General features: G+C 46.5%; 1 protein-coding gene across 4 annotated transcripts in view; it reads right to left on the reverse strand.

The window, feature by feature from the left end:
* Positions 1 to 25,644, reverse strand: part of rnf152 (ring finger protein 152) — a 32,857-nt gene that overhangs the window by 6,214 nt on the left and 999 nt on the right. The window contains exons 1-2 of one of the 4 annotated variants that reach the window (XM_034572242.1): positions 19,636 to 19,781; positions 4,382 to 4,483 (exon numbers count right to left, since the gene is read on the reverse strand). The gene's annotated coding sequence lies outside the window, so the exon portion shown is untranslated. Of the gene's footprint in view, positions 1 to 4,381; positions 4,484 to 5,367; positions 5,389 to 7,234; positions 7,386 to 19,635; positions 19,782 to 25,644 lie in introns of those variants that run through there. The other 3 variants (XM_034572241.1, XM_034572240.1, XM_034572239.1) reach the window with 3 other exon arrangements.

Below are 25,644 nucleotides of genomic sequence, written 5' to 3' on the forward strand. Positions count from 1 at the left end.
TCCTGCAGCGCTGGGACGCCGCCCGACCAGAGACGACTGGCAGAGTGCGACCGCGTGCGACAGCGTGCGACCGCGTGCGACAGCGCCTCTCTGCAGATATTTGGCTTCATTCTCTGGAGCAAATATTTGAGATGCAGACGAGTTTTACAAAAATGCAACAAGTAAAAAAAAAAGATAAGAGAAGCAGCACTGGTTGAAATACCTCTGACAGTCAGAATGTCTTTTTACAATGTTTCTCATTATTGTGACAGACCCCCCCCCCCCCCCAATGCCTATTCCCAGGGGAACAGATGCTGAATCTGATACCACAAATGCCTCAGATATGAACCAATTATAATATATATTAGCTGAAATTTTGTATTCCCAGAAATCACGTTTTTTTCGCTACTCTTAAACAGCAGCCGAGTGATTTCCAGTCTGTTAGTCCAACAGGTAAAATGACGTGTAGAGCTTTTAAATCCACTGGTATCGGAATCGGGAAAAGACAAATGTCATTGAAACGTCTAACATCCTTAAACTGAAGAAACAAAATGTATAAAACCGAGTTTCAAGCTGACGTTGAGTCAAGTTTCTAGTTTTAACCGCTCAGACGTCAGCAGAGTCGTGTTGAGGTGATGCTTTCGCAGCGATGATGGAGTCTCACAGCAGAAAATGATCCATCGATCTAAAACATCAGCAGTGAGTCTCTCAGACAGCGGGCGGGGGGGGGGGGGTCTCTCTCTGCTGAGACTCAACCCACATAAAACAAGAAATCCATCAGAGGTACACCAGGAGGCAGTTTCTCCGTTTTCAACAGAATGAAAAAGGGTTTCGAGCGAAACAGGACTCGCTGTGATTGTTTTAATTTCTGTGGGGAAGTGGATTCAAACAGCTCCGGTGTGTTTCCACCTCTGAGGCAGAAACACACTCAACATAAATACTCCAGTTTGTGTGTAAAGCTCAGTCGGACTGTGTATTTATTCATTTTCTCAGCTGACACATCTGAGTGAGTGAGTGACAGGCCGACGCTCCTGCACTGCTCCCATCAGTCCTCAGCGAGGTCACGCAGAGTCCAAAAAACTCTCCCCGGCGAAACAAATCACGGGCCCCGCTCCGCTCGCTGATGAAAGGCAACCGTGCGCCGAGAAACTGCAATTTTCAAAGCAGATGAAAGAGGTGGATGCTGTGATTTCAGCAGCCGGAGGCCTGATCTCCATCTGCAGATTTGAATACAGATCCAGGAGGTCTGAGATAAAGGAGCACGGCAGCTCCGCCCGGACTTCAAACAGCACTGACACTTTTAATTAGGCTAATCTGAGACGACGCTGCTCCAGGATACGATGCAAATGAGGATTATTTAACAGTTGTTAACCTTGGAACAATGATGCTGTCACTGTTTGTGGAAATGACTTCATTCAGGTTGTCAGGAACAAAGATGGCTCCTTTTTAAAAAAAGCCCTTCCTGAGCGAGGGGTCTTCAGAGTGTGGGACGTAATGTGCTTTTTCGATTTCGTGCCAGAAATCATTTTGTAGGAGCAGGTCTCATTCCTTCAAATGGAGTATATCTCTCTGTGGAATGAAACCCTTTGATTCACTTATTAAATAACAGCTCACCACAGAGAGGGTGATGAATTAAGCTGCTAAGGACGGGCCTCGGGGCGTCGTTCCTCCAGAGGAGACGGCTCCAGAAAAAAGACGAGCAGCGTTTGTGTGATCTGCAGAATCTACCTGTTCGTCTGCTTCTTGCTTTGTGTGGTAAATAAGACTCGTTCCTGCAGAAGTTGAACGTTGTGCGTCTATCCAGCAGGAGAACACGCAGCGGGCGGCGAACGCACCTCAACCCCTGCTCCTGCAGCTGAGTGTGAGATCATTCACACATCAGCAAGCAGCACAGCAGGAGTGTGTGTGTGTCTGTGTGTGTCTGTGTGTGTGTGTGTGGGCGTGCATGCATGTTGTCTGTTAGCATTTCCATTGCACAGCCTTTAAAAAGACCCAGCTTGAGTTTCTGAGAAGCTCAGCAGGTTCAACATTCAGGGAAAAGGAAATAAAAATAAAAAAACTTCAAACTGCACGATTACACATTCATGGCACGCAGCGTCTGCTGTTCAACCTGCACCTCCGCTCGCACGGCGCTCGGACTTTGGGCGACGCTGTGAGCTAACGCTTTCAAAGGTCTGTCAGTCAGTCGGAAGCACAGCCGGGGGGGACGGAGCATGTTGCTAGGAGACGCAAGTCGTCAAATCGCTGCTGCTCTGTCAGAACCTCGCTCTGAGGCTCTTGGACCACAGGTGGCGGAGAAGTGACGAGGTGACGGCGCCGCACGTTTTCAGGCTCGCCCTCAAACTGCTTCGTGTCACCTTGTCACCGCCGACCCCTCAACGTCCCCGGTGCTGTGACACGTTAATCACGGGGCGAACCCAAACGATGAGGCAGACACACACATGCACACAGACACACAGACACACACACACACACACACACACACACACACACACACACACACACACACAGGCGCTCAGATCTGTGTTTCAGGAGGAAAACTAAGTTGTCAGGCGGAGAGAATCGGCAGCGAGCCTGAGGAAACCATGGATAAGCCTCCCTGGGGGAATGTCTCTCTGATGTACTGTCGACTTTAGTGTCTTTAAACATCCTATGTCAACTTATTTTCACTTCAACTTTAAATTCTGGAGCAACTATTCACATCTACACGTGTTTAACCACAAAACTTTGAGGTTAACATCTGTCCTCTGGAAACTAAATCTTCTTTTCCACATTATTTCTCGTCCATTTGAACTAACAAGCAGTTTAATAACGTACTAATTATATACATGTCAATGTGGGATTTGAAGGAAGCTACTGAACAAACAGTTTACCTGCAATTACTGCAGAAAAACTACATGTTCAAAATATGTTAAATAAACGTCAGGAGACAACAAGCAGACGCCAGAAACTCACCCAGAAGAAGAGAGAGAATCCGACGCCTGAATCATAAAAAATAATAACCACAAAAATGTGCAAAACATGAGACAACATGTCAAAGTCCAGCCGCTCCACTCAGACTCGTCCTCCCGAGGCCTGAGGCAGTAAATGAGTCTTTAAACCTGTTTTTCTGGAGCAGCTGTTTGGTCATGTGTGTTTTTACTGAAGCGTCTCGGGACACACCCACAGTTTGTTTGTTTTCCTGCTGCGGGTTACAGAGCGAGCCGCTGCTGTGGGCGGGTCACGCCGCGGTAAACGCACGCCACCGCTCGCGGCAGCTTCACCTGAGAGAAGACGCCGTGACGCCAGGAAATCACAGCAGAGAAGATCCTGCTCCGACCTCATGAACAAGACCAAACCTGAAGAGTAAAGACTTTAAACTAAGTCAAGAGAATATTTAAGAATAATCAGCATTTCTGAGTTAATTAATCCTGGTATCCCAACATGCATTTTTTGCTATGGCCACTGGGGGCTTCAGTGTCTGAACTTTTTCTTTTCTATATTAATGAAAACACATCACTACACTCTCGAATGTGACATTACACACTGTAGAATATCCCTGACCCTTTAATAAGAGGCTCACGACAGCTTCGATATTATTAAATAAAGTTTAACCTTCATACATTAACTTTCCCTGCTGTATTAAACGCTGGATTATTTCCCTTCAGCACCGACGCTCTGCCCATTAGCTCCGATCGTGTTGAAACCTAATCCATAACAGCGACTTCCCACTTAATGCAATCAAGACTTCAAATGCCAATTAAACGAGGGGGAAATGTAATTCTGACTAACGTGGAGGAGGAAGCTCCAGCACCGTGACGAGGCGGCGGGCTGATGTGTGCTGTTGCCAGGCGATGGGAGGATGGAGAACAAAAAGATCGGTTTCACAACCAGACAATAATCACATTTCAAACAAGGTCCTTGAGAATGTAGTGAAGCAGCCACGGCAACCTGCAGAGTCCTGGGTGCTCCGTAATCCACGCTGTGCAAACAGACGGCGAAGGGGACACAGGAATCAGCACAGAGCAAATAATTACCCTGCTTAGTTTTCCATCTGAGATCCGCCAGCGTCTTTATCACCAACACAAAGATGATTCATGTGGCCACTGTCTGCAGCGCCAGCTCGATCTCAGCCTGGGGATTTCTTCAGAGTTTAATAATTGGATTAGATGTTGCTCCACTTTTTGACTTTCAGAATTTTGTCAGAGAGGTTTACCTGTAGAAAATATCGGGTCGGGACCCAATCCCACGTCTTTAAAGTGTGTCAGGACGCTTTCACACCTGCCTCGCTTGGTTTGGACCTCCGGAGAAATACCTACAGACGAAGCTATGACGAGATCTGGCTGCCGGGGAGGACAGTAAAAACTTTATGGGTGTTTTGACGGCACAGCGACTTTCAGCGGCGTTCTTCTTCTTCTCTTACCACAGTGTGATGGAGGTCTTCTCTCCGTGCGACCAGGTGATAGACGGGTCCGGGATGCGGTTGCTTGTCGCAGCGGGTGAGGAGAAGCTGCTCGTCTGTTCCCTAAAGAAGAGGAACATCCATTAGTGTCATGTCTTCTACATTCAATCAACTTGAATTGCCTCTGTGAAAGACTTTGACTCTGTGTTATAAATAAAACAAACACAACACATGAATGTTAATGTTGTGACGTGTAAATCAGCAGCTGTCTGCGAACAAATGCATCAAAACCACTTAAAATGTGATGATGTGTTTTCCCAAGTGACCAAAATACAAATACAAAATGTGTCAGAACAAAGATTTTAGCAGCAGCAGGAGGACGACGTGCTTTAAATTCTGATGGATTGATTAACCTGGTTAGAATAAACAAGATAAAACAACACGCGGTCAAGTATTGATCAGCAAATAACCAGGAAACATTGATGGACTCCATCTGTGTATTGATTGTGAATTGCAAAGTCACAATCCATCATCATTGATTTTTCTTACCCTTAAATATCAATGAGGAATCAATCGGTGCTTTTTAGCTACGAACAACAGCACAAGCGACATTTCGGGGGGGGGGGGTTACACAAACTCCCAGTTTCCCTTTTTACTTTTTTCTAATAATTCCAACTTTCAAGCAAGAGATTCGTCTCCATCCTAATCCTGCGTCCTCTGAGTATAAACCAATTAGGAGTTTATTTTTAATCCCTCTATTTAAAGTACAAATTGAAATCTGGACAACAAAGAGAAGCGAGCAAACAGCAGAGGAAGTCGGCAGAAATCATTCAGCAACAGCTGCAGCGTCCCTGGAAGGAGGACGCGATGGATGCTGTGCAGTAAAAGACACTAAAGGGACCTGAAATACACATTATGAAGACACAATTAAGGGCAATTTTCCTGAAGGACTCTGTGATAAAAAAGGCTGTGAACCACGGAGCATTAAGTTCTGTGTTTGCTTTAACCTGCGGAGATGAGGAGGTGAGGTTTCCAGCTGCCGGCCCACCTGCTACTACACCTCTGAGTTTGAGAAACAGCCGTGATGCCGTCCATCGGCTTTTCGTCCTCCTCGTCCTCCTCGTCCTCCTCCTCCTCCTCCTCCTCTCTCCCTCTCATCACTCTCAGACGGCACCGAGGCTGAGGACACATCTGACACTCGGCCAAGGAGAGGAATATTTCACCCTGACTGATGTCAGAGCCGACACCTCCGGCCGGTGAAAACACCAACGGGTCGATACCCTGATTGGCATGTAGCTCCCGAGTCACGGGTCAGGTCGTCCTGACGAATCCATCAGGACGGACCGCACACTGATACTGTAGACGCCGGCCGTCAGCCCTGCGCTAATTTACATTTCTGCAGCAGCGACTTCAGCCTGTGTACCACCACCGTCCTGGTTCATTTGAATATTGAACAGGGATTTCTTGGTTTCTGTTTTAGACTGTTGTCCTCGACAGGAGAGACGCTCTGAGGACAGATTGTGACCTGATCAGCCGTCGCTGATCTTGACCATATTCAAGAGTAAATGCGAATGTGTCTACATGACGCTGCACGTGCCTTTAACCCGGGAAAACATCCGGCTAGGGGTCGGATTCTGTCGATCTCTCGGGCTCGGACGGGTTCAGAAAGGAAATGGCAGCCTCACTCGCCCTCATGCTATCACCAGTGTTAAAGCTAACACATCCCAAAACACAACCAGCACAGCCCTGAAGCTTCTTCTCTTTCCAGAGAAAGTAAAAACACCAGGGGAGGTTTTAAAATAAGATCCCAGTCCTCAGTGACGGATGGGGACTTTGAATCAGAGAAAATAAAAACAGCTAATTCCCACTTTGAGGCGCTCTAATAGTTTCTCTCCCAGTCTTCCCACAGGAAATGTCCCCAGACGCTGCCAAATGAAATAAACAGGCTTTGATACTCCTCCGTGCTTCATCCCCGGCTGGCAGAGCGTCTTTAAAGGGGATGTTGGTGCGTCTGACAGCCGAGCGGAACGCTGTGATGCCGGTTAACGACATGAGGCCCTCACACCACAGGCCTGCACACCTCACACGGCACACAGGGAAATATCACAGAACCATTACAGAGGGCAGTTCTTCCTCAGAGTGCAGCTCTGATGAAGAGTGACTCGTTTGTAGACGGAGAAGAAGAAAGAGAGCGGCTCTCCGAATCCAATCGACACTCACTTAAGATAATGGACCCCGGTGGGGGGGGGGGCATGGATTGGAGAATGAATCTGGGCTTTGGAAACGGACGCTACAGTCGAGATTAAAGCTGGACGGTGTCTGTGTCTGTGTCTGTCGTGTCTGTCGTCGTGTGTCGGCTGCTGCTCATTATCCCGAGGTTGTCAGGGAAGCTCAGCGCTGATCCTCCGGCAGGCGGAGGTCATCTGAGGCTTTCATCCTGCAACGACCCTCACGGGCCGAACGCACACAGGCTGCATAGTTTTCATTATCTGTTGATTATATTCTGATACCGATGTGAAGGATTAACTGTCCAACATCCAATAATATTCAATTTACAGTGACAAGAGCAGACATGGAGGCTGTTCCGACTGTCTCCTTATCTACAGGAGCTGAGTGATGCCATTCAATCTGCGCACACACACACACACACACACACACACACACACACACACACACACACACACACACACACACACACACACACACAGAGAACCTGTGATTACCTCCCTCTCTTATACAAGAGTCCTGCAGCAGAGAGAGCTGAAAACATACAAATGTCAAACATACAACACAAACACTGCACATACACAGCGGACACACACACACGCGTGACCTTCAGCAGCGTCTCCTGAGGCCAGACATGTGAAAGGCTACCTGTGCTCCGGCACACATCCCCGACAGCTCTCTGCTTTCAAAGAAGCTCTAATGAAATTGGTCGGGGCCTCACAATGCTTCCTTTCAGAGACGATGCCGCTTCACGAGCTTCACAGAAATCCTGCGGAGCCGAGAGCCGCGGCCCGACACTGAGGTGTCATCAGCGCGGTCAGCGACACGGAGCGTCTGGACCTGAGCGCTCACAACGAGACGCACTGTCCTCGTCCCTGCACTGGTTCATGTTGATGGTACATATGCAAACAGATGTCCCAGCACGTCCTCATTAAACGCACTGTGTCGGATGAATTCACAGACCAGGTCCACACGTGGATACTGAGCATGTGTTGGAAACAGGAAAGATGATGAACGAACGATGAACAGCAACGGAAACTGCCCAAATTAATGACTCAATAATATATGATTGAATTCACGAATACAGAAACAAACTATCTATTTTTTATCCATTTATTTAAGCATTTATTTAATTCTGCATTTATATTTCACCTGCGTCTTGTTGAGCTTGTGGATAAAGTCTCTGTTTCCCCTTCGTCTGTGTCAGTTTGTCCATTTCTGCGTTTTCCTCAAGTTCATAGTGTTGAACTTTTTAAAAACCTCATCTGTCGTCTGTCTTTGGGTCCTCACATGTTCTCGGATGTGACAGTTTGAAGTTTGACACAGACGTCAGCAGCTGGTCAGACTCTACGTGTCTATATATTGATATGGATTTGCTATAAGATGTCTGCAGATATGAATATGAAGCGACACAGACGAGTGTGGAGGGAGAGACGAGCGGCAGCGACACCTGGCGGAACGTTTAGCACGCTAACCTAAATGTTAATGACTGGAGCAGTTGGTGAGATAATTGACGGGATAACGAGCTCTGACGAGGCCCGTGGAGTTAATCGATCGCCGGTGACATGCGATGAGACAGTTGTAAGAGAGCGAGCGAACGCACAAAGACACAGTCAATGGGAGGCAGCGGGCGCAGTCGATGAGGAGCACAATGCAAAGTCAGCAAGTGAGAACCAAGCAGCCTCCAGCGACGGAGGGTAGAAACACAAACATCCAGGTTTACAGGCCGACGTTAAGGAAACACTGACTCCCCTGTGGTAGTCCTGACACCGGGGGAGAGGAGTTCCACAGCAGGAGAAGGCGAGGAGCGCCACAGAGGTCATAAATCAGCCGCCTGGCATCGGGTGTCGTCAGTCAGGCGGCGGAGTCGGACTCCGGGCACGTTTCAATCACCAGGACAAACAGACAAGGCTGATGACACAAGAGCGTGGCGCCCGAGGACTCGCAGCAGCTCGAGTCGAGATGAGACGCCGCAGAGGGAGACATACATCAAGACTTAAAGAGGGGACCAGAGGATAAAGGAACTTCTGAGGAGAGAAACAACATATGCAAATCAAGCCTTCACAGAGGGGACGTGGCTCATGTATCTGCAGAGCTGATAATCACGGCAGCTTTAACATGGCGTCACATACACGGAGCAGCACAGACGCACACGGACACACGCGTGAACGTCCTCTCAGGCGCAACCTTCATCTGCGTCTTATCAGTCGCCTCGAAAAGCCCTTTACTCCCCGAGTCTGAACACATCTGATCACAGCGGGAAGAAAAATGGGATTTTATTAACGTGGGATTATCAGAAAAAAAAAGGATAAAACATGAATGATATCAGAGCATCGCAGATACAGTGCATCGGTTATAGTTTGCAGATGTTGCACCGAAACTTGGAGCAAAAGGGACAAGTTTTAGATTCTGAAAATGTCAATTTGAAGTTGTAATTATATGTGTCTCGTTAGTTTTTTTCAGCTCAGCCCAACTTCAAACCAGGAAACACCAAGAAATCAGCTGGACGGAGTTCTGACTCGCTATCACCACTTCCTGTGGGGGAACATGTCCAAACAGGCCCCAGGTCCTAAATCCAACCAACAGGACAAATCTACAAATCTGTCCCACTTAGTGAAGCGCGGAGCTTCCTTCTGCAGAACGGTTTGGGATTTAATCGGATCTAATGGGCGTAATTATACATGAAAAGCTTGATCCTGAGCCACGGGAGATTCAGAGACTGTCCGTACATCCGATCTCACAAAACCCCTCTTCGGGGACTTCAGACAGGAAGTGCACATGCAGCCAGATGTTCTCGATTCCTCGTCAGAGATCAAGAAAAGAAAAGAGAACCTGTCGATACCACTTAACAGATTCTGTAATAACGTAATGAGAACCCCGACTGCACATCCACCTGATTTCACTCTTTAAGAGGGAGGCGGGACTCTGGTTTGTTTGATGTGGCGGCAGGTGGTGCTTCCACTCAGGCCACCCGAGGAGTGGGCAGATTATCATCGGCGCTCTGGGAGGAAGCGGAGCTGCAGGATAAGTCCCCGTCCCACCGAGGTCAGGCCACTGGACTCAGATAACGCTCTCGTCTTTTATCAAACATCTCTCGGGGAAAACCAATCCCGAGCGCCGCTGCAGAGCTGTCAGACCTAATGCTGCAAAGTGGGTGAATTATCAAGAAGTAATGGGTTGGAAATATGCTACTTTTCTTAGAAATTGCCCTGCTGAGAAGTGGGAAATCGCATAATTATAATCCCGAACCTTTAAATAAAGTGGAATTCAAAATTTGCAAAGGTGTTATCATCTCGCCATCTCTTTTAAAGCTGAAGTTCCCCAACTGGCAGCTACATGTTCCAGCGAGAGGTAACTTGTGAGATCAATACCCGGAGAATCCTGCGAGGAGTCATCAAGGAAAAGCCAAACACGGCACGTCCATGTTAGACATCATGTCCAAATTGCGAGTCTTTAAACCAAAGGAGCCCAGAGGCAACACACAGTCCAGGTTTCTGTGGACACTCGCAGATCTCTGATTCCAATTCGTCCTCTTCCTGTGAGCGAGGATGTGTTGCTAGCACACGCCAGGATTTAATCTGGAGGGCGTCCATGCTGCCTGACTTAGTGCGGACGAGCGAGACACTGATGCAGCAGCAGTTTGTGATTTACGCTGGCGGCATTTTCACAGAAAGACTCTGCTGCAGCTTTAAAAAAGTAAATTAGTTTTCGTGCCACATTTTATTTCTTAGCATTAGCATCAAATTCATCAACTGTTAACACACAAACCTGTGTGTGGATGGAACATCTGGATGATATCATGATCTCAGGTCTCAGTGTTTATACAGTAATAAAGGAAAATTCTGATATTTCTCTGGGTCAAAATTACTTTACGCTCATAACAAATTAAATCCTGCAACAAAAGCCTCTGAGTCTCTTTTGCACATTTTTCAATATGTCCTCAACCTACACAACCATTTAATGTCTCAAATGAATATAACCTCTATGCATAATAAACAGTTTTTCCTTTTCCCAATACAGATGACATGTTTTATTCTGTATTTTATTTAGATAAAGAGACATTTGTATCATATTTACACCTGGTATTTAAGTCGTTGCTTGGTGTACAGCTCTGCAGCTGCAGGTGAGCGTCTCCTCCACAGCCTGGATAAACACAACCTGGTGCTAAATGTAAATCCGGCCCAGCGAGCGAGCAGCTAGCTCGACAAAGATATCAATATGGACACCTGAGGGGCCTTCTGTTGCCATGACCACCAGCAACAGAGGCAGCAGCCGAGTCACCGTGCCGCTGTCGTCACCGGCTGCCGGCGGGAATCAGCGCTTCCTAAACAAATTAGCCCGGAGAAAACTGCTGAGGCTCGAACCCTTTAATTACATCAACGTGAAACCAAATTAAAGGGCCGCCTCTGCTGCACGTTATAACTAATGCACATCACTCTGCAACAAACCTCTCTCCTCCTCCTCCTCCTCCTCCTCCTCCTCCTCCTCCTCCTGTCCCACTCCATCACCAGTTTGGGACATTTATATCAGGGTATTCATCCCCAGGAGAGACAGAGAGAAATGTCAAGACAAGGGAGACGTGGCTTATCCTCCCTCCCTGGCCTTTTCCTTTCTCGCTCTATCACTCCCTCCATTATTTTCGCTCCCTTCCCTCATTTGTTCTCCGCCACTCCGTCTCTTTCTCTTTTTATCCTGTCATCTACATTGTGAGGAGCGTCTGCGGCTCCTCGGCGCCTCTGCAGCGTGAGCGGAGGAGGCGAGATGAGAGGCCGAGGTGCTGCACTCGGAATAGTGAAGCACAATAACCGAGGAGGTTTCAGCTGCATGGGATTCACATCTTCTGCCACCAGAGCAAAACGCAGACACAATGAAATGAAAGCTGGAAAAATGTGGGTTTCGATTGAAGTTATGTCCCATGAAGCAGAAGTTTCAGATGGAAGTTTTGTGCTGAAACTGAAATGGATTCATCCACAGTTTGCACATGTTGAAAAAAGATAGATAGAAACATGATTTAATCTAATATTCTACAATTCCTCCGGTGCTAAAACATTCAGAAGTCACATCCAGGCAACCAAATGTATTCAGATATGAATATATATATAAAACCCTGAAGCTTCTTATCAATCCATCCCACGAACATCCTGCTGCTCACCTGTTTGTACAGAAACACGAACACCTTGGTCATATTGTTTATCTTCAGTTACAAATTCAATTCAATTACAGCACCATCCAGGCACCAAGGCAATTAATTACTGGATTTTACCATGCTGCTGTATAATGAATGCAATAGGCCTTTGGGGCTTTTTTCTCATTACCAGGTACACACTGTCCTCCAGGCGAGTGGGGAGGCTTTTAATAACATTTAGTATTCAGATTAAACTGTTTGTATGCCACCAGAAGTCAGGCTTCCAGGGTTTGGGCTCGAAAGCAGGATCAATTTACAATCCAATTAAGTCAAAGTGTGCGGAAAACACGCCGACAAAGAGGAAAAACAATCGGCCTGCCCGTCAAGACAAAGGAGAACATGGGTGTGGAGCAGGAAAGAGGAGGAACGACTGAGATGTTTGACACGTCTCCACCGATGATTCAGAATCAAAGCAACCGTGAAGCAGCATCTTCATCCATTTAAATACCACCGAGGAGCTGTGACTGCGTTTGTGTTCGAGAATCAGCTCAACAAACATCGCTGCAGCAAAGACACGTTCCAGACGACAAAGATGAAGCTCAGTTTAACGATCTGTCTCTGCTTTGAAGAACGGCTGCTCCGTCGCTGTCGAACCTCTTTGATTTAAAAATCCTACAGGTGTTCCCGAGATGTTGCGTTCACAAGAACAAAGACTGGTATATCGTAAGGTCACAGTGACCTTGACCTTTCGCCCCTTTCAGCCACCAAATCCAAATCCGTTCACCCATGAAGTGAACATTCGTCCCACATTTTAAAGAATTCCCTCAAGGTGTTCTCGAGATGTTTCGTTCACAAGAACACAGACAGATGGACAACCTGAAAACACGACACCTCAGGCCACTGGTCGTCCCTGACGCTGAGGCATGAAAACCATGAAACCTCGGACAGATTCAAACTGTATCTATAAACTTCCTTTCACAGATAAAGTCAAATACTAAATAAATTAGAAAATTGTGAAGCCTTTACTACTACGACTCAAACCGTCACCTGAACTCGAGTCTTTGTTTACGTGTGCGGGTCAAGAAGGGTTCAGTTCCCGCCCCACATGTGACCATCAACCCCCCCGCTGGCGAGTCGCAGACGCTGGTGCAGCAGGAGGGTGAGCAGCGGTTAGTCATTCTGTTTGGGAGCGGATTCAGACTCAGAAGCAGGTGAAGCACAAAGAAGAAGAAAGAGGGTGGCGGTGTGGCGGGCGGGGGGGCGGGCGGGGGGGGGGTGAAGTCAGTGAAGCGCTCCCCGGCGGCAGTAAAGACACATTAGACGGCCGCTGGTAGATTTGTGCTGGATGAAGTAAATATGAAGCTGCTGCAGACTCCCTGGTGGCCGCAGCGATATGAGAACAGATTCATTTTATTTTTATGCTCGGCTAAGTTATCTTCTGAGGAGCACATGTGACATTCTCACTCTTTATATTATAGAAAACCATTTTCAGAATATGAACTGCATCGTAAGAAAACCCTGCATCTCCCTGCGACTGACTGTATCAGTATCAAACAAAATCACAAACATGTGACAGCTAATTTTAAAATCCTCGTCTCAGGACTCTGCTCTGACTGGTTGAAAATAAAAAGAAATGAAAATGATTTATCCCTCCGTCCTCGCCGCCCACGTCCAACATTGATCTGTGGTGCGGCTGCCGACATCATAAATCTGGCGTCCAGTGAGCGCTGGTGAATCTAAAGACAGAATATAAGACTTTATTATGGAGCTGATTCGATGTGTGAAGCGTCGGACGAAGGTTAAAGGACGGAGAGGGAAAGTATCACGTTTTCCATCTGGTGACAAACAACCACCTGTCGTGTTAGTCAGTCAATCACACGGGCGGGCGGCGAGAATAAATCAAAATATATAAAACATAACATGAGAGAAAAGCGGGGGGGGGGGGGGGGGGGGGAGGTTTCTCAGGAATAAGAGCCTGTGGTCACACGAGCATCAGAGGAATAAATTAATATATTAACTACCTCAGCCGAAAAGGGTTTTGTTTGTTAGCGAGATTATAAAAAAACTACTAAACCCATTTTCTGTGGAGGGGTGGGGCTTGACCCAGGAAATAACACATTAAAGTTAATGTCATAACCTCAAACCAATAACCTTAAACCAGATGTTATGATGCGTCATGTTTCCAGACAACACCTCTGGGAGAACGTCCGCAGCAACTGACTTGGAACTGACTCCTCCGCAGATTGTCAGGAGATCATCTGGAGTTCGGTGCATTGGCTGAAAACACCTTATTAGCATTTCCAGTACAGTTGAGTTCATTGGCTTGATACCATGCAGATGTAGAAGATGTCCCACTGTGCATGTGAGTCTCAGCAGTCGTATTCACTCCATCTGGAGGCCGTCGACACTTTACTCACTTAAAACACATACTTCAGCTAATCAGGCGAGGGCCGGGGAGCGAGAGGTGGAAATCACGAAGCGGTCCAATGCAAATTCATCATTTTCTAGCGTGGTTAAGAAATCAAACGCACTCCCCTGCTGCTCATCTGCCTTCCAGCCTCATGCTGTCTTCTTTTTCATCTGCCTCCTCATCAGTGCAGCTCATTGCCGGAGTTCCATCCAGGAGCTGTGTCCTTGTGTACCCGCACAAAAACACAGGAGGAGGAACAAAGAACAAAAAAAGACAATCTCAGCCCCAGCCCGTGCGTGTTGTGGCTCCTCTTCCCTCCAGACACAACCCAGCAGGCGGCCTTCTCCACCGAACGTCCTCCAACAAGCTCCTCCAGGTTCACACGGCGAGGTCACCGTGGGAGAGAAAATAGATTTCAACAAAGACCTTCCCCTCCAGGGATAACAAGCAAATTAACAACTCTCCTCCCGGCCGCTTGTGCCTGAGACAGGACAAAATAAAACACAGACACACACCCACCGAAACACCACCGCACGGGTTTCATGAGGTGAATTAGCTTTTAAATTCAGTCTGGGAGTCAAATCTGAAAGTAAAATGAGACGCCTGTGGCGAGTACATGTGGACGGAGGCAGGGAGATATCTGCTCACCTGGGCGGCAAAAACAGGACAGGGACAACAGATCCAGCTGTTTGTATCTATTAACTCCACCTGTACGTCTGTGGATCGGCTTCACACGTGTGTTAATAGGGACGTGCAGGGTGGACTTTGGTACGTATTAATAAACCTTATCAGGAAGTCTGTGGACGGACTTGAACCTGTGTTCTCCTTCGTCCTCCCATAAACTAAATGTCCACCACATCAATAACTCTTCTTTATTTCACCAAATCCAACTGACACAGACATTCACAGATGTTGCAGCTGCAGATCTTTATCATGGCAACACTTCCTCTTTGACTTGGGTCTGAAGGTTGTAGCCGACAAAAGCAGTTCAGAAAATCCTTCAAACTTATATATAAACCCAGCGTGAACATGAATAAAGCAAATTCAGTGTCATTTTGACCACAAACCAGGTAGGATGAGCACAAAGTTTCCTAACTTCACTTCCATCTCTGCACACAACATCCAGCGCACAAACAAACAAAGACTCTTAATAATAATAATTCTGACGTAGCTCCGCAGCGTCGACACAGGACAAGAGAACACAACATCACGAACACACACGTTAAGAACAAACACTGAACTAGTTAATGTACGTCTCATTTCCTCCGGGACATCGGTGAGTCTCCATATGCCGCCTGCGCTCGTCCACCTTCTCTCAAGATGCTCTCGTGAGTGTTTGTGTCACGTAACAAATAGTGAAGGCATGAGCGAGCCGACGGGGCAGACGGGCCCAGATGTTGGAGTAAGAGAAAAGTGGGTCAGGTGTCTAGTTGACGGTAACTGCAGCGAGCGAGCAGACGGCGCCGAGCTCACAGCGCAATCGTAAAAAAAAAAAAAAAGGCTGTTAAAAGAACGGATGGTTTGTCGTGACGTCATGTGTCTGCAGCCGGCGGACATGAGCTCCAACTGAGGCGAGTGTGAGCTCAGAGTCCATTGTTAAAAGGTCAGGGGGTCAGGTGCGACTCCCTGGGTCTCTGTCGATACATCACTGTGGTGCAGGGGGGGGGGGGCTTCACAGCTCAGTGACGTTCCACAGACTCAAACATCTGAAAGACAACACATCCATCATCCGTCAGGCGCCCGTCCCATTGGCATCTGATCAGAGGCGACACACGAGCGCTCCTCCAGTCAGCGCTCCACCATCGTCCTGTTAATCCCTGTGTTTACGACGTCGCCCCCCCCCCCCCCCTTCGTCGTAAATCGACCATAAACAATTCAGCTCATAAATCATATCTGGACCATTTGACGAACCGTGCACCCACCCCCCCCCCCCCGCCGTCAGATTTTAATAACAACAATTATCACCACCACCAAGTTAACGGCTCCTCTGGTCTTTGCTCGCTCGTAAAAAGCAAAGTACAGGTGAGGTTTTATGGACATAAACAAGGTTTATTGGACGGACTCAGGCTGCAGGTCTGTGGCGTCACGTGTCGGCTCTGTGTGATTCGTGTTGTCTGGATGTTTGATGAATAATCAAAGTTAATTATTCTTGGACTAGTGCTGAGTTCTAACCATGCCGGTTTGGAATGGGCCCGTCTGATTGGCCTCCGGGTTCCCATTACTCTCTGATGCATATCCAGGCAAAGGGACGGATCCATGGACGTTTTGACTGAACTCATATTCATCGAGTGTGTGCAAGTTGGTGTAGATCCAAATACAAATCTGAATCTAGCAGATTTAAATGTGGTTTCATAAGAGGTGTTGACTTTGACAAATAGGGCGAGAAATCTGCAGCTGCAACCTTTAAGGCTCGTTTGAAATGAAGGAGCGTGTTAGAGGTATGTGCTCGTGTCACACGTCCAAATGCCACACATGTCAACACTGCACGTTATATATTTGTGTTATAATAAGATATTCACCTGCATGGGCTAATTCCACTGCACCTGAGCCTTGTTCAGACAGAAAAATAGCTTTGAAAATCATGTGTTGCTGCAAGTAGCGAGTGGGGAGATGAAATGTGAGCCAGGAAAACCCAGTTTATATAAGATGACCTTTATGTTTAAAAAGGAATATCAGACACAAATACAATGAAATCTGCACAGCAATTAATACAAACTATGGTTTAATCTCTGCAAAGTTCACACAGAGGTGATTTCAGAGACTTTTTTATATTCTGAACACAAAAACAACCTTTCTGAAGAATTACTTGAATCGTTCATATTCGATCAGTTTACTTGAGCCGGTTTAGAAATAAAAATATCCCAGATCCCAGTTTAGCAGCAGATTTGAGATCAGTCCTTTGTGCTCTGAGGCAGAATGGATCTCAGACACGTCCACTGTGAACCCAGCGTCGGCACAGAGCAGCAGCTGCTTGCTGTTTTCACTGCGACGATTATAACTTCATGCATTATTACACATACTGTTGAGCAAACAGGCCCAAGTTTCCATTAAGAGATAAACACTGAGTTTGTTTTTGCAAACGTGATTCATACATTAGGCTGAATTTCTACCAGAACAGATGTTCGGGAGGAACTGAATTAAGATCAGATCACATGGAGCAAACACAGATCAATTCTCAATGCTTGGAAAAATGATGTTTGGACAGAATAACACAACAATAACACAACTGTGTCGTCTGTTAATGTCACAAAGCTGAGTTGAAAGTAATTTTCATGTAATTCAGGTGACCTAGATTAGAGTAGAACGCCTTTATCACCATGTACAAGGGAAACCAGGACAGTGTAGAGGAAGTGAAGTTTCAAATCTGACAAAAGACACAAACCAATAAATACAAGACGAGTAAATACTAATAAATAAATTGACTAATTTCTTTCTAACGAAATCTAATTTTCTGAGACTGGAATCGTTCAGGTTTTCTCTCAGACTCTTGTGTGAACGATTCTCTGGAACGTGTTGATTATTAAATTGATGTAATTTAAATGAATGGGGGGGGGGGGGGGGGGTTATGGTTTTTATGCAGTAATTCTGTCGGCAGCCTCCGGAGATGGAAGTAACTCATCACATGAGCAAATTACTGTCTAACTGACTGAAAATGTTCACTGTCATGAGCCGGTGAGAGACAATTTTCATTTTTGTCTTCTAAAGTATTTTCCAGGTTTCACCTCCAAATATTTTTGCCAGATCTTTATAACCCCGTCGGCCCGACTGACACAGAGAGCTGGGGTGTGATGGCACCTCTCGCACAGGCTCCGCCTCCCGGGACAGATCAGCCGGTGGCGTACGTCTGACACCAGACGGCCGATGACTGAGAGGAGCAGAGAGCTTTGTCCTGAAGACTCAACATGAAAACACACAAACACACACACACACACACTCACACAATTATATCTCCGTCCAGATGAGAACAAAAACACCAACAAGCACGCCGGGCCAGTAGGTGGCGACATCATCGATCCGTCGAATACCGGAGAAGAGCGCTGAGGTCCAACACCGAGCAGTGCAAACCAAACGTAGACTAACTGGTATCGAGCCACTGATGCATGTATGCAAAGTATTATTTTTATTATAGCTTTGCACAACTTTTACATTCACGAGAAGAAAGAAACTGAAAGACATCACGTCTCCGTTAAAAGAAACTTGACCTGAACACAAAGGTTCAGCGTTGAATTGAAACACTCGTCTGTGGCGTTGCTTCCTCTTGCAGCTGTTTTCCCGAAAGCAGCCGTGAAAGAAGCCGCCCTCGCTTACACAATGGTGCAATCACCGACAATGTGCCGCACGCAGCTGGCGCGTCCACAGGCCGCACGGATCCGAAGGCGTAATTCTTTTTTACGTAATTCTGCTCTGACACCATAATGCTGAGCCCTTTACTCAATGTCTCCTCTCGTGAGTATCATGCAACTGAAAGAGCAGGTTCATGGATGTTTCTCATGTCGTAACAGGAAAACCACAGCTGGTTGAAGTTCTCCACAACTCAGCTTGATGTACTGATAAGCTTCACTGCAGAGTGAGAGTTCAGCGCTGAAACGATTAGTCCAACAGATAATTAGCCTGCAATCGTTTTGATCATCGTAATATTTCAAACGGAAATGTCAAATATTCTTTAGTTTCGGATTCTTTAATGTCAAATTGAAAGTGAATGAAATATGTTTGTATTTCAAGGCAAAATGAATGTACATGAACGCACTTGTTCACATTTAAACTCCAGTATCATCAGCATATATTCTGCACAGAGTGAAATCCCCTCCTCAGACCCGACTTGTCCTCCTCTCCTGGACTTAATGGATAGTGAAAGCCAGGTGAATGATTTCCCTCTGACGACGGAGGAAGCATTAGCCTTCACCATTCGTCTCCGTTTACAATCCGTCCTGCAAACGGAAACAACAGCATCTATCATCCGAGGAGACGCCCACTAAACAACGGAACGCCGGGGGAGGCGATGATAGATTCAAATTGGATCCTTTTCAGGAATCTCCAGGCCGGAGAAAGAGAACGGAGCCGGATGCCACAGGTTTCATGGATATAAAACATAAAGTACTGTCATTACAGATGGATGAAGTCAGCGGGTTTATCAATACGCCTGTATGTATATGCATGCAAGTCATTTCAGACAGAGCGGGGAAACAGATGGATATTCAGGCTGCAGGATGCACAGTCTGCAGCAGACAATCGAACCCTTGATATCCAGGAACTAAAGACACGCTGATAACTGCATTAAACAAGTCGTCTACTGATGTGTGCAGTTCTCTGGAAGCGTCTCAATTTGTGGGATAACCTTGAAGGTCCAACTCCGCGAGTTACTTCTGTCATCTCCCCTCGATTGCCACTTTAAACCTCATCTTCTCATCTCTCCCTCTTCCCTTTTTCGGCCTCTTTTATGGCAAATTAAATTTAGCCAAGCACTGCAGCGCTGTGTCTCCTTCCCACCCCCACTGGCAGATACGGAGACCTTACCTCATTACAGAAGGTCAACGCTGGCACCCCATCAATTGTCAGGACGCTCTCAAAAAGAGCCTGAAATTGATTCATCGGCAGCCGCTCTCTCAGCAGGGGATTGTGTGACAAACATTATGAATAAAAAACTCAGCGATGCAGAGCGGCGAGGAGACGGAGGAGAGGTGAAGGCCGCGGTGAAGAGCACATCATGAGGTTTCAACGACCACAGGCAGCGTGTAGGAGCTGAACATGCACTGATATCATCATGCATCATAACAGGAGAATATAGATGATACAGACGTGATAAATCCTGCACAAGATATGTATCTGTGTTTATGTTTGCAGATAAGAAAACTTTTCTTTTACAGAATAAACCAGGCAGAAAAGATGTGTATTCATGTTTTATCCTAAAGATGATGATTATTTCTTCTTCTTGATACTGAAAGTTGAATATGTGCAGTAAAGGTGCCGTGTGGTTGAGAGCTAATAGTGTCCAGGCTGGTCCGAGTGAAACTATTTGTTGTCTTAACATCAGGTACCAACGTTCCTCTTTCACGCCTTTTAAGTCTGCTTCCGAACAAGCGCCTCAGTGTTTCCTGTCACTTCCTGTTTTGAGTTCAGAGACCTGGCCACTTCCTCCTCTGCTGAACCTGAGCGTCTCACGCACAGCGGGCAGGGGTGGTGAAATCAGAAACTGAGAACGAGGACGCACTGATGCTTTCATCGAATCAGACTCATTAGATTCAGACAGAGGACACTGCTGCAGCAGAGTCTGTATTGAAACAACAGAACAGGAAATGAAAATGTCACAAATTGACTGTGTTGTTCTCTCTACATTACTTTGAATTCTGTGCACACATCAGCAGCTGGTTCTAACACAACAGTTCTGAGGTGGAACCTGATTTTAGTCCAGATGTTCCAGAGGTCACACTGTCCCTGATGAATCCAAGTGTCCCTTTTATTCCGATCATTAAACAACAACTGATCTACAGAGCCTCACAGACGGATTTATTACCTGCTAATAAAGCCACTATCATTTTAAAAAGCATCAATAAATAGTTCTTTATCAATAGGATGAGACTTTGAACTCCAAACTAAATCAATATGGTAAAACTCCTGACGCCGACGGCTGCTTTCTCCCAACAGATGGGAACCAATTAGCCACCTGACTCCCAGAAAACACTTGGGCAGCCGAGTGGAGCCGAGATGCAAATGAAGCAGAGGGAAAGGTGGACGCGGACCTGCCGCCGTCTTGGGAGGAGGGGAAATTAATGGAGGAGACAGCCGAGGTGCAGTTTTGGAAAACGGGGAGAGAATAAAGTGGGAAATGATGTATGGAGGGCGCGCGGGGCCAGATTCAAAGTCTCCGCAGAGGTTACAGAAACAACGAGCGGAGGGCGAAAACAAATCTGCTGATGGAGAAGTTCGTCTGTCGCCTGCGGGCGGTGAATCCTCCATCAGCCGACCTCAGCAGCCGCTCGACATATTCAATTTGAGGCTCACGTGAAATCATTGATCTAGTTAATGAACAGCTTGTCGTATTTATTTAACTGGAGCACTGACTCCACCAGAGGCTGCAGGAGCTGCACGACGTCACGACGCTCAATCACAATTTTGAGGTGCACGCTCCGCAAAATCCAGTCTTCACCGTTCCCCCGTAAACAAATAACTGCATCTTGAAGTGTAATAAAAGATCGAGCCGCGCCTCGTCTCATCTCTGTTTCATCCAAAGTTATCCAGAGGGTTTGCATGAGCAGGAGTCGGGCACAGACTTCGTATGAGGACGCTTTCTACCGACTCTTCAGTTTAGTCTGAACCTAAATATCAGGTGTGAACGGTTCCTCAGAGCAGAAGAGGTGTTCTGGGTCCGGATCAAACTGAACCATGGAAACAATGGAACAAACACATGAAGCTTGGTTCAGGCTTCTTTCCTCAGCGAAGTCAAAGCCTTTGTTTACCTTCATCCCTTCTACCTGCTTACACAAGGTGTCACGCTGCTGTTTGAGAAAAACCAAGCAAATATTGGAAGCTGCAGGTGATACGAGGCGACATATTCCCCCAGAGACTGAACTCTGGAGGTTCTGTATAATCTGCTGCTCTTTCCACGTGACGCCGTTCCTTCAAATGATGTGCTTTTAATTTGAAGTCTAATTGATTCAGCTCCTGTTCGTTAGCGGAGCACAGGCCCCCGTCGCCTCCAGAACATCGGTGTGAATTTAAATGAACAGAGGCTTTCATGTACAGAGAACAGACAGAATATGATGCAATGTAATACATTTTGCCACCTCGGACAAAAGTGGGTGATAATGAGGCTCATATTAAGACATAACCTGTGATTCCAAGACAATGGTCATCAATCTGCTGCTCTAACATCCTCCACCCTTCAAGGTTCACTCTTTCTTTTCGCAGGCTGGACTCTGTCTGTGGGGGATTTGCTCCCATTCAGCCACAGGAGCCTCAGTGAGGTCCGGCACTGATGATGAGTGATGAGGTCTGGCTCACAGACGGCGTTTCACTTCATCCCGGAGGAGTCGTGCAGGGTTGAGGTCAGGGAGCCGTGCACGTTGGGAAAAAAACAATTCTTTATGTCTCTGTGTTTGTGCACAGAGGTTTCTAACATCTTTAAAACCACAAAGTGAGAAGCACGGCGCGATCTGAAATGTCACTTCACTTTTGGAATCATGGACTGTGAGTCAAGATGGACGCCGCGAGTCCTCTTCCTCCCACTGTCCAGAAGTGAAGCCAAAATATCAGAATGAACAAACATCAGTGTGATAAGAACTACCTGAAGAAAACATCTTTGAGTAGAATTTATTTGATTTGGTCCATGTCCTATCTGCAAACATGGAGGAGGCCACCAGGGGGCGATTGAGGTAATTTGGCTTCACTTTTGGGGAGCTGTCATCTCGTCCAACTTCTTGAGGGGAGTTTGATGATATCCCAGCATGCAATTGGGCAAGTGTGGGAAAACAAACAGTTGTTCGTCTTCGAAAACCAAGAAGAAATGCTCCAAAATGCAATTTGAGTTCCACGTCCGCAAATTCAAATACTTACATTTTTACACAAGTCAAATATGTTGTTATCTTGTTCCAACAATGTGGGCAAATACAAAATGTACTGATGCATTTAGAACGATTTCCCTGCAGCTCCAGACCTTTGCTCCTCTGTTCGGGGGAAATTTCGCTGAAAACAAAGACTGCAATGTTTTCGTGAAATGCCAGAGCAGCTTTGAAATCGCCCCAAAACCTGTGAGAGGTTTAACTCCACGCTCTTCTGTTTACTGTATTTGTGCAGGTGAGTTAGATCCTGTTTGCACTGAATACTTCTGGTGCTGGAGGAATTAGGAGCAACGGTTTTCTGTTTAAGACGCTGATTCTAATCTGGAGCTGTGTAAACACGCTAATAGCCCACTCAAATCCATCACGTTTCACTTTAAGTGCTGCGTGCGATCACATTTGTTTTGACTGCCCGCCCCTCGCTGCCAAACTCTGGAAGCTGGCAGGGTGACAGGTCGCCACGGCTCCGTCCAATAAATAATCAACTTGTGAATTCATGTGACTGTTGTTTGGAGGAATGCTCTATAAATCAGCGGGTGTTTTAACAGAGCAGCGCTGCGAACCTTCCTGATACCACAGAATGTAAACCGTAGTTTCATTAATCTCCCCGACGGAGGTTTCACACCGAGTCGGACGGAGCCATGTGAACTGTTTGTCCTCCTGCACTCGCTCCGACATCCTGTTGTTCCTGTAACATGCGGAGCTGTTCGTACTTGTTACTACATCGTCTGCTCGTGAGTCACCAGCACTGATCCCCGCTCAGCTATTGACAACACTGCACACTTTACTGGATTAGAGATGCAGGGATGGGAGCCGACCTCCGAAACCTCCGAGGCTGCAGCTGGTCGTGATTTTCAATATCCTCATTAAATTATTGTCCAAAATAAAGGATCAAACCTATAGACTAGTGAATAAACATGGATGACACGACTCCACCTTCTCCAGTTGTACAAAATTAAGCTTTTGTTGAAGCCAAAACCTTAAAACGAACGTACATCAGTGTGATAAGAACCTAAAAGGACAGAAACTGTATTTCCTGTTTGACACTGACGGAAAAAGAAGAAACCAAAAGGGACAAAAAACAACGCAGCTAACGCGACAACATCCAGACTTTTAGTTCCGATGAAAAACCCAGAGCCTACATTTCCCATAATGCATCCACAGCTGCAACCAACGATTATTTTCATCATCGATTTCATCATCTAATTAATTGCTTCATTAATTGCTTAATTGAAATGGGGGGGGGGGGGGACAAGTCCAAAAACGAGCCAAACAGGACGTCTTCAGATTTCTTGTTCACTTTCACCAAAAGTCCAAAAACCCCAAGAAGATTAATGAGAGAATGGAATCAGAGAATATTTATCATCGTTCAACGACTTCCACTTGATACGATTAATCATCCCCCCCCCCCCCCACAGCTATTGATCATGTTTCTGTTCATCATCTAATCAATTCAAATTGTCCACTAGACCCTCGTCTGTTCATGTCTTTCTGCTTTTTATGTCTTTCTGCTTTTCTCATGTCTTTCTGCTTTTCTACAAGCTTTTCAACGAGTTTCCAGGATAATATCATCAATAGGATTGATGATTCCCCCCCCCCCCCAGAGACGTTATACAACTGGTCTGACAGGCCGGGGAGTGAACTGATCTTAATGTGTACATTTGGTGGGGTGCCCTTTTCAAAGTGGGTCGTATTTTATTACCTTTGGTCTCTAGGTTCAGTTTTAAAGACCTGCACTTCCTCGTTTTGTTGCACAGACCTAAGTAAGTTCATGTTAAATCTGGAGTGGGGCCGGTATCCCTGCACAGACAAACTGTACCCGCTGCCATGGAGAGAGAAGCTGTGCCTCAGGGCCTCGTCGCTGGTTAATCAGGCCACGATCACAAGGTCCCAAAGCCCACGGTGACGTCTTCAAATTCCACGTTCTGTCCAAACAACACAACAAAGCCCCTCTGAGGTATTTAGTTAACGACGACGTGAAACCAAGAGAAGACATGAATAGCTCACATTTCTGAGGCTGGAACAAGAAAATGGTGTTTTTGCTTCAGCACGAAACTGAAAACACCGACGTGATGACGTGATGGTAGATAACAAACGTCTCGGTGTGAATTCACTTTGTTTAGACGGGGATTTCTTTTCATTTAAAGCAGATTACAAGACTCAAGAAACATCCCCCCTGATGAGCTGCTTTCAGACGGAACTCCTGACATTCTCCTGAAAGAGGCAAATACTGTTGACCTGTAGTTCTTTTGCTTTTATTGTGAAATATTTGCTCGTTTTAAGGTCAGATTTCCGTTTATTTCCGATTTTGTATAAACATGTTTTTATTCTGGGCGTGTTGATGAGGTCCCAGGCTCCGCCCCTCGCCTGAATGGTCCCCACATGTTCCTGTTGTTGTGAATGAGTCGGACCCGGAACAATCTCCGGACTTTTCAGCACCACGCCCCCCCCCCGAAGTGCACCACCAGGGACGTGCAACCGCCCTGAGGGGGCCGAGGCAAACAAAGGATATTGATTGAGGATGAATGATTGACGATGAATGTTGACCGGCTGCAACTGATACTGTGGCTAATCTGACATGATCACCTCAAGGATCACGTGAGGAGGAAGGAAGTCAGATAAGCCATCTGATTTCCTTCCTATATTATCATCTCTTGTAGCAGTTATGGCTAAGATACGCTGTTTCATCACCTGTACTTTGGGAACCACGACCACGTACCGGACCGCTCGTCATCATCGGTGCACGACACGTAAAGAAGCCTGCAGGAAATGGTTTTACAGACGAGGAGGAAGCAGACCAGAAATCCCACTGACACAGACTCCGGTTCCAACACAGTAATCCTGCAGGCCATTAAAGTTCGCAGAGAATTAAGTCAGACTTGACACATCCTGAACGTTGGAGTGAGTCCAGCTGCAGTAAGTCAGCGAGAGGATTACAGGAAGGAGAAGGAAATACAAAAGGCAATGGGAA

Source organism: Hippoglossus hippoglossus, chromosome 20 (genome assembly GCF_009819705.1).
Source record: "Hippoglossus hippoglossus isolate fHipHip1 chromosome 20, fHipHip1.pri, whole genome shotgun sequence".
NCBI lineage: Eukaryota > Metazoa > Chordata > Actinopteri > Pleuronectiformes > Pleuronectidae > Hippoglossus > Hippoglossus hippoglossus.